Source organism: Pyxicephalus adspersus, chromosome 7, assembly GCF_032062135.1.
Source record: "Pyxicephalus adspersus chromosome 7, UCB_Pads_2.0, whole genome shotgun sequence".
Classification (NCBI taxonomy): Eukaryota; Metazoa; Chordata; class Amphibia; order Anura; family Pyxicephalidae; genus Pyxicephalus; species Pyxicephalus adspersus.
Genome location: NC_092864.1, coordinates 13,284,730 through 13,295,271, shown reverse-complemented (window position 1 = coordinate 13,295,271; position 10,542 = coordinate 13,284,730).

Here is a 10,542-nt window from a genome sequence, read left to right as displayed (position 1 = left end):
GGGTTGCCATGCAATGTACATATCCAGGAAGAGCACTTTAGCACCATGGAACCACCATACTTGTTGCAATTGTGTGCACCAAGCCACGTAGATTAGTATATGTTGTACATGCAATTGTGGGAACAGTAAAACTATGATGATTAGAATGTTCAATGGAACAACGCAGCAATGCAGCATCATATACAAAATGGAGATCTCACCAGACCCCCGACCTTATGTGTTGCCTGTACACAATGAAGGCTGACATTTCAATGACAAGTTAATTCTGCCCTGAAATGCTGGAAGTATTAGGAACAAACATCATTTTGTATAACATAGATTAAAGGATGATGTGCCCATAGCAACCAGTAAAGTTCTTCCATTTTTATTTACAAAAGGAAAGGAGACTCTGTGTTGGTTGCTATGGGAGATGTTGAACTTTGTGTTCCCGGAAATAAGGCCTAAAGTGTGCCAAGCCAAGTTTCAATACACAGTCCCGGCATTGGGATCTATACAAAAATGTCTGCATATGTGCAGTATTCAGCGGCCTGGTTGATAGGACGGGAAGGCTGTATATTTTGAGGTAGGCCGCACTTCCTGGTTTGTATATATTTATGTGGGTTTCCTGGCTTCTGAGTTGATCCATTGGCTTCAGGAATTTTGGAGTCAGCAATGTAAATAAAACATGTTGAACAAGTAAATCAAAACTCTTCATCAGCATATTTGTTCTCAGTATTAATCCAAAGTATTGAAACCAGTGAATTGGTATAATACACAAGTAATTCCAGCAAAAATTGTAGTTAGCAAAATGGCCTCCATGTTGTTCTCAGGAAAGGTCTCAACCATTAACTTGTCTTTAAACATTCAAACGCCTATTTCCTTTGTAAGCCATAAGAAATATTAACCACCCTGCACCAAAATCATGAGAGATCTACGGCATCAGGATTGAAGATCCAATAACAGGTGTTATAAAGTTGGCATTTAATGGTGGAGGTAGGATATGGAGCTGCTGTTTAAATACAGGGTGTGTATCTCTGCCATGTATGAATCAACCCTATAATGATGCTGGAAGGTTAACTGACTTCTCACCAGGTTGATACCCTTTGCCAAGTGATTTATACCTTAGAACAGGCTTTTTCAGCCTCTTTGGAACCCTTGAAATTATTTTTAGCTTTTAGGGAGACCCTACCATACCCAATTTTCGTGGCGGTCAATGGGACTTATATTGGTGATGACCGGTGGAAAAATTTGTGGCTACAGTAACGCCTTTATAGACACCTAAAAACATCATTAGAATCTTTCAGCTGGGGCTACCAAGTGGTGTTGGCCCCAGAACTATGCAATCAGAAGGGGGTCAATTATGGAGGAAGCTTTGAGTTTTACGGAACTCTGGTTGACAATGGCTGCTAAACAGGGGGGTAGCTGCTGTGATGTCCAAGTAGGTTTGAGTAGCTTATCTTTTCATAGCAGATGGTAGGCAATAAAAAGTCATTGTAATAGCTACAGCAGCTGCTAGTAGTCTAAAAGTCTCTTTCAGTTCAAATTTACAAATGTATGCGAACAAGGTTTTACAAATGTGAAAAACAATTTAAAGGTAAAACTGTAATAAAAGCTCAAAAATTTCACTCACTAGAAGCACATTATACTTTCCCTTTAAGCTGCTCTGCATTGTTTCCTTACTACTCAGGTTTCAGATTGTTCACATCTTTTACCTATTGTCAATGTGTCTGTTCATCAGTATGGAGCTTATAAATGGATTTTCCAGTCTTATTCTGTGACCCTGTTTGCACAATATATCACAGGTTTTTTTCCATAGGTCTGAATGTTAATATTGCTGAGTTGCAAATTGCAAATTGTGTTATGATTAGATCAGTATGCCATATATTGCCAGTATACGCTAGCATCTCATTTCTTTTCTGCCATTCTAAGATAGATTAAAATCGAAGCTCTACAACGTGTTTATCTATTTCTTCAATTGGTTGTTTTCAAAGTGCACCAATCACTTCGCACAATGGACTGGAGTCATTTTGTTGTCAGGGCAGCGTATGTCGATAGGAATCAAATATGTATATTCAGAAGGAGCTGGTGGCTAAGAATAGAACTGTGGCCAGAATATTTAGATATTCAATAAAGCCAAATTAATCCCTTGTTATTATATTTGTAATGTATCCAGGCTGTTTATACAGTAATAAGTGTTGTTGTTAAATACCCTGTGTTGGCAGGACATAGGAGAGTCGAACCATGTCTTTCTCACTCCAAACAATAGCCATTATCTCCAGTGTTCTGGGTCCAACCACACTCAAACCCTTATCAAAATCATCCCTGCTCCCTAAACAGCACTGTTGACTGTGATTAGGGCAGTATTTGGAGGGGGTTGTCGGACCGATGGAAAGCCAGCTGCTGCTTACTGATCGCACCACTGGACACTTGGGGTTCTTTTAGACTTGCAGTCAAAAACTGCACAATTAGCTGCTCACAGATGCATAACAAACTGCTGCTATAGAGGCCAATTTATTAAAGCTCTCCAAGGCTGGAGAAGATAGACCTTCATCAATGAACCTGGGTGATCCAGCAAACCTGGAATAGATTTCTTCTAGCCAATTGCCAGATCCATTATAGGTTTTCCGGATCACCCAGCTTCACTAATGAAGGTGTGTCTTCTCCAGCCTTGGAGAGTTTTAATAAATCAGGCTTCAGGAGTAGAAAACTGCACCGCAGGTCAATGCATTTGAACGCGTTGCCATTGCATTGGCAATGCAGTTTTTCCTCCAGAGTTGAAGTAGAAACTGCAATCAATAAGGAACATGTCGCTTCAAGGATCCAAGTTGCTGCAAAGCTTGCACAAAGTGGTTATTATCTACTCTCGTACCATTGAATGGGAACAGTTGGGAGTACAGTTTAGCATGCAGTACAATGCTTGTGGTTTACCACAAGTCTACAAGGGGCCTTACTGTATAACAAAAATTTCACTCTTGGACAATTCCTTCAGCAAATATCTTAGAGATGCCATCTGATTCTTATAGATGTCATCTGTGTGCTGTTATATTATTTACAAAGACTGTATTTTATTTCATCAAAAAGCTGACCTACAACATATACATCATGTTTATCATCATTTTCCTACATTTTTAATGCAGTAACATAATATGCATCACTGTACAATAGAGGATGCAAATGCCTGTATACTAAGTTAACTATTGGTAATCTCTAGAGGATAGCCATATCTATTTTGTCCAGGAGACCGGGGGATTTTAAAGCAGCACCTTAAACAAATGACTTCATTTTAGGTGGAGGGGTAGAACTGATTCCACACCAGCTTTTATTATCAAAAACCCTGAGCTATTGTCAGTAGGCTTTGATTTTTGTGTATGTTCCTACAGAGAGACTACTAGAAAAGTAGGAAAGCATCATGCGCCCTCTAGTGTACACTCTGTTGCTTACAGGTAGACTGACAGCTAGTGTTTCTGGAACTTTACCCTTTGAAATAATTTTCAGATATCAAAAAAACCCCGCTATAATTACTATATCCACACACTATATTAGTGTAATGATCAGTAAGAAGAATGCCTTTTACATTGCTGGTTATTGGGAAGACTTTGACTCTAACAGATGGCCAAAAAGACCATTGGGGTCACTTAAACTGAACTGAGGCACAAATTACTGAAGCAAACTCCAATGTTCCTCCCTGATAACCCTAGGGACCTCTGCAATGTAAATAAATATATATAATTTTATATATATGTATATATATATATATATATATATATATATAACCTGTCTATCCAGGTAATGAGGTGGGTTCTATCTGACTTGCTACAGCTTCTAAAGCACATTCTGATAAGCTCACAGTGTGCAGTGAAATCAAAGTAAGACATTTTAGTCCAGGGGAAGAGCCTGTACAAAAGTGCAAGACTGAAGGGAAGGCTGTAGTCCAGATTTAAATCAGATTAAAATCAATTTTGGTTAAGGTTTCTCTTTGAACACTGTTTTAATTAGAGAGCCCACATTCTATATGGATTTCAATCTGTTATAAAACAACCTGTACCCCCTTCCTTTTATTTTTTAATATTATAAGCTTATTTTCCTGCTACTAACAGTGAAGAATTGTTGGAGTGATCTACATGATAAAAGGGGGTCCCATGTGATCAATCAGTTTGATGATGAGGGACAGGTGGTGTTAAACAATGGCAATTGTTTGGATCAGAGTAGTTTAGAATGAGTTAAATTATAGCAGTGTTTGAGAATGTCTTAGTGGTCCTCAGAGCACCATATATCTTTTCATCTGACCGCTCACATTTTTTTTTTGCTCACTTAGGCTGCCGCACAGCATTTACTGGATGTGAGCAAAATTCACTGTGGACTATCTTCTGTAAGTGTGACGTGTGGTCATACATCTTGCAGCCAGATGTCCTTATCATAAGTGTCAACTCCAAGGCCTCTATTAAATAAAAAAAGCCTTTTTTTTTTGTTTAAATCCCCATGTTTCAGCAATGCAGAAAAGTGACTGAATAGCCGACCTTACATTATGCAGCATCCTGTGAAGACATTTTGTTAAAGTGCCACATTGCCATCAGATACAGGTAATCTATTTTACCAGATTGGTACATTGATAAGCTCACACTCCCCCTCCCAGATGCTGCAGCTCACAATGGGAAGGTTTCAGCATATGGAAAGCAGTGGGTGGGAGTATGGTGCTGATTGACAGGCTACAGGATTCTGATTTATCAACGACCATACTGAATGGTCATACCTAAACCCTTCAACATCATCTCCTCCCACTGTAGTCTAGGCAGGCACAACTTTATGAGAGTGACAACTCTGCTTTGAATTCAGGAGCAGTGCAGCATCGTTGTCACACCATCATTGGAAGCTGCATCTGTGGACTTTACTGGTAGGTAGGACAGGGAGAAAACTATGTGCAGATGAAGTGTTGTAGCCATAGTTCTAGTGTAACAGTTGTAATAGCAGGAAGGGAAGAAGTGTCTCTAATCCTGTAGGATTGTCCCATGACCCTGGACATTTGTCTGTTGCCTTCCAATCTTTATTAGGCATTCACAAAACTACCTCTGTGTCTGGCCAGTGCTTGCATGTGGCAGAAACTGGAAAGTTCCTACTTATGGGAAGAACCAGGTCCAATTTTTTTGAGATTTTCACAGCCCTTATAGTGCTATGGCCTACCGGGTGATCTGACTTTTCTAGGCTGTGGTTGAAAAACATAGCATGTTTACCTTCCTTGGTATCTGTACCCTGCTACCAGTCTAATCATTTCAACAACACTCCTCCTATAAAATCACGTCTTTATTTCATGCATGTTTTTTTTGTTGTTTAAAAGACATCCAAAATCCCAGACACTGGATATTAGCAGCTCCATCAGACACATAATGCTTCCTCAACTGAGCTTCTCCCTCATCTGCTTCAGAAAAGGTTAGAGAGGGTTGCAAAGGGAGGTCCAGAGGAGCTGGGCCTGCACAGAGAGTAGTTGGACACCCACAGAACAGGAGAGGCCTAGAACATGCAAGGAACGTCAGGGAACAGGGAGGGAAGGAAAGGAAAATAGGAATGGAAAGTAAAAGAGAGAAGGTAATGAGTAAAGGCTAGGAAAATAGAGGAAAGGCAAGGGAAATGGGAAGGGGAAGAAATGGATGTAAAAAGAAGTAATGTAATGAATGGGTGATCGATAAAACGGAAAAAAAAAACAGAAGAAAATTAAAAAGAAAAAAGAAGAAGGAAAAAAAGGATAGAGAAGATAGATGGAAAAGATAAAAAAAGGAAAGGAAAGGGAGAAGGAAGGGATCGGTGAAAAAAAAGTCAGGGAGCCCTTAGGAAAAAAGGATGAAAAGAAAATAGGAGGAAAGGAAAAACTGAGGGAAAAAAGGGAAGGGTAAGGAATAAAATTCTAGGAAAGATAGGAAGTAAAAAGGCATGGGAAGAGGAAAGGAAAATGAGTAAGCTAAATGGGAAGAGGAAGGTGATGAAATGGATGGGAAAGAAAGTAAAGCAAGAAATAGAAGAAAGGTATGGGGAAAAAAGGAAATAGGAGGAAAGAAAATGGTGAACGTTGAGAAAGAGATGAAAGGAAAATGAAAAAAGAAAAGAAGAGAAGTGGGGAGATACAAATGAAAAAGTAAAAACAAGAAAAGCAAATAGAGAAGGAAGGTAAGGACAAGAAAGCAAAGCAAAGGGAAAAATAATGACAGGGAAATGAGAAGGAAGGCAGGGGGAACAAAGGAATAAAGGGAAGGGTATGAGATAAAAGACTAGAAAAGACAAGAAGGCAAATGGTAAGGAAAGATAGGAAAGAAAAAAAAGGTGTAATAGTAAAAGCCAAATAGGGAAAGGAGGAAAAAGAAATTGATGGGAAAAAGTAAAGCAAGGAATGGAAGAAAGGTTAAAAAAGGAAAAAAGAAGAAACCGAATGAAAAATAGGGGAAAGGTAAAGAAAAGACAAGTGAAGAAAAGGTAAAAGAGGAAAGGGGGTGCTAGGAGGGAAAGGGGAAAAAAGGGATGCAAAGAGAAAAGCAAGGTAATGACAAAAAAAGCAAAGGAAAAGCAAAATGAGGGGAAAGAGAGGAAAGAAAGGGAATGTTACCAGGTAAAAGATTAGGAAAGATAAGAAAAAGATAAAAGGTAAAAAAAGGTAAGCAAAATTGGGAAAGGGAAGGAAAAGAAATAGGTGCAAAAAAGAGTAAAGCAAGGAAAAGAAAAAAAGGGAAGGGAAGGAAAAAAAGAGGAAGAAGAGAAAGAAAAGAAAAGGAAAGAAGAGAATACAAGAAAGGAGAAAAGAGCAGAAATGATAGAAAGGGAAATGGAGAAAGGAAAGCAAAGAGATCAGAAAGGCAATGACAAAAAAGTCAAGGAAAGAGAAAGCAAGGTAAAGAGAATGGAAAGCAAAATAAAATAAGGAGAAGGGGGGATAAGAAGAGAAATAGTAAAGTAAAAGAAGAAAGTAAATAAGAACACAATAAATATAAAACATTAAATAGAATTTGTTACCATAAGACATTTATTCTGCAGCTTCCCAATGTGCAGGGCCCCTTGCACATGCCTACTGTGCTGATAAGGTACACATGGGCCTTGTTGTGCTTTTTGCTTTACTTTATCTGAAGATCAAAAATCCGGTCCTAGCCATAAAGATCAGAAACAAAGTATTCCTTAGCAGGTTTGTGATTCTATCATAGTGAGACCTATCATGTTCCCCTTCAATTATTCCAAATTACCTCTTGATTGCTTCTCACCACCTCTCTGAGCAGACAGAGATTTCATGCTAATTCTCTGGCACAGCCGTGTCTAGTAGAGCAGGCTGGGAGCGTAATCATGAACAGAAAATCAAAAACTAAGATGAGCAGCTACTGTTCTGTGAATAGGGAAAATGTTATTTTTTGGAAGATAAGATGATATAAATGTTGATCTGAGCAAAGGTAAGTTTTGTATGGAGCTGTGTTGCTTATAATGGTAACCAAACTTGAAGAGCTGGTCACACATGTTGCAATCTTACTGTACAATCTCCTTTAATTTCCATTATTTATTGTGAGGGTTTAAAATAATTATTCCAATATGTTCATTAAGGTAGCTCCATGCATTACTAGGTGTTAGTTAGGCTAAAGAATATTTTAAATTCAGATGAAGATCACCATCTTAAAGCCAAATTCCTGGCAAATAGTAAATATTTAGTTGCTGCGTTACTTGTCCTACTTGCCAAATTATTTGTTTTTCTATCCATCCAGTTTTGAGATTTACAGCCCTGATAGCAGCATGGTTAGTTCAGAGGCAGGAAATAACAGCTTAATTTGAGTTATTTCTGCTAGATTTGGGTAATTAGTAAATGTTTTGTGTGTTGCACAGAGAAATGTGTACAATATCGTAATGCACTGTTGGTAACAAGCCCTTAAATCTATGGAGTATCCGTAAATTTGTCATCACTGTATGCAGTTTCCTTAAAAAGCAAAATGAGAAGTTTCTTACTTGGAGATGTAAGGCTGACAACATGAACCTGCTGACCTTGCACGTGGTAGTAATGTTGTCAGCTTGAATGAGTGCTCCATTGGTTGGCCATGTGGTTAGGCTTGGACATGTCTTCTACAGACTGGCTAGGCTTCCAAACAACCCATGGAATAGATTGATCATTGATTGAAATACTGTATGGGAAAATAGTGGTAACTAAATAATGGTGATTAGGCTAAAAGGGACACTTTGGCAAATGTGGGGATCTAGAACATATTGATAGCTCTAGAAAGTAGTTGCCCATGTGCTCTCATGGTCTCCCATCTGATGCAATGTAAAAGGAAAGCTTGATGCTGGTAGTTAAAACAACAATAAATTAAAGAAAGAAATAGGCATACTCAATAATCAAGGAATAGATATCATAACACCTAAAATATATTCAGTGTAAATCTAAAATGACTTAACAGCTTTGCTGGCTGCAAAATCATCTTATTAACAAAGTACCAGCTCAGCCCAGGGTGAGAAGGCTGCATTGCTGTCATGCAGTAGGAGCTCCCCCTGGAGGACACATATGGAAATACCACAGGCACAAAGTGATACAAGTCAATAGCAAAGCCCCCAGGCAAAAGCAAAAATCTTGTTCTCACGAACAGGGAAAACATTTATCTTGTGTCTGTCTAATACTCTTCTTTTTATGTGTGTACTAATTAAAAACAATTGGCTTTTTACATCTTCTTTTCAGCCTTGGCTTTTGCACAAACATATCCTTGGGATGGTGTCATATGGGAGTGTTTCCTGACAGCAAATTTATGGCTATGTCAGAAGAATACATTTTAGAAAATAAGTAATGTCCTTGAAAAAATCAATAATTTTTAATGGACCTCTATAGATTATAGTGCAGATGTTTTCAGGCTGGCTTTGTGACTGCAGTATAGACATTAGAGTGCAAGCTCATATGGCTCAGAGTCTGATGTAAATGGATTGGTTTTCTTGTATGACACTCTGGAAAAGAAGCTTTTAGACAAAATGGGGCCCTGGGCAAAAAAAGAAGTGAGGGGTAGTGTTTTAGCTTCCTGCCCCCTCCCATTTCATTTATTGGGATCTGGGCAATTGCCCAGTTTGCCCCCACTCTGTACTATTTCAATGCACCATTTATGTAGTTTTGTAAATAGGACATCAAGAGTTTTTTCTGGTACACCTCCTATGCAGGTTAAGTTGATGAAATATCTTCCTAAGGTTAGCTTCAGACCTGCGTCAGGATCAGGCGATTCTGTGCCATTCTTGGCATCTGCCACTTGCCAGCACTGGTTCTTAGCCAACATCTGTAGACTGCTCACTGCCACTTGTATTCATTGTCTCCGGGGCTGGCACAGGTAGAAGTCACTTGTAGCATCCCCCCCAGGGCAGTGGTTTACTGGTATTAGAAAGCGGCAACTGCACACCCTCCCTGCCAGCCGGAACATAGCCTGTATATGCGTGCACTTTGCTGCAAAAGTTACTGCCTAGATTGTAAGCTCTTCGGGACAGGGTCCTCTCCTCCTCCTGTGTCACTGTCTGTATCTGTCTGTCATTTGCACCCCCTATTAATGTACAGTGATGTGTAATATGTTGGCGCTATATAAATCCTGTTTATTATTAATAATAATAAAAATATTAATAAAGACCCTATAATGAAGTGTTGGCATTCTTGGAAGAACTTGTGCCCATCAAATGCTCAGATGACCTCCAAAGACCATTTTGCAAAACAGTGCTCTGTGTCACCCCAAAATATTAACAGATTTAGGGAGAATAAATGCAGCGATTAGCAATTTTGTTGGCTGTGACCTTAGGTCAGGTTCAGACCGGTGGCAGAAACAAGAGACCATGCACTGCTCCGAGCAGCTGGCACCTTGGGATAACTTGCATGAGGAAGCAGTAACCGCACCACAACCTCACCGCCAGTCTGAACATAGCATCCCATTTTATTGTTCCTTAATTTGCTTGGCACCAATTGTGCGGTCACTTCATATCCATTCATATTTCATGGTTCAGCGCTACTCCATGCCCCCTGCTGTCAAATCTTTAGAAGCTGGTTCTTTAGAAAACAACCCTAAGATGCAAGTAACCAAAAAGGCTGGCAACATGCACATATTGCAAACTTCTTTATTAGGGAGGGTAATTTCTTAAAGTAAACTTGACACAAAAATGAAATATTTATTATCTCTGTATCTATTATTTTTATTATTATTAAACAGGATTTATATAGCGCCAACATATTACGCAGCGCTGTACAATAAATAGGGAATGCAAATGACAGACTAATACAGACAGTGATACAGGAGGAGAGGACCCTGCCCCGAAGAGCTTACAATCTAGTAGGTGAGGGAATTTATCTATAAGCATTATGGAGGAAAAAATTGTTTAATTTTTAACACTGGTTTAGCTTTTTTTTTGTTTTTGTGAGAACAGAATCTTGGCAGGCTGCCAGACCTCTAATATAAACAACCAGAGCCAACAGATGTTTCTAAGCTGCTAGAAACCACTGACATTGTGATCTTTGAAAACCTTTGAGAATGATTAAGCAGCTGAACAGGTATGAATATGAAACAATGTAATATCCATAGTCTGGGTACAGGGGAATGT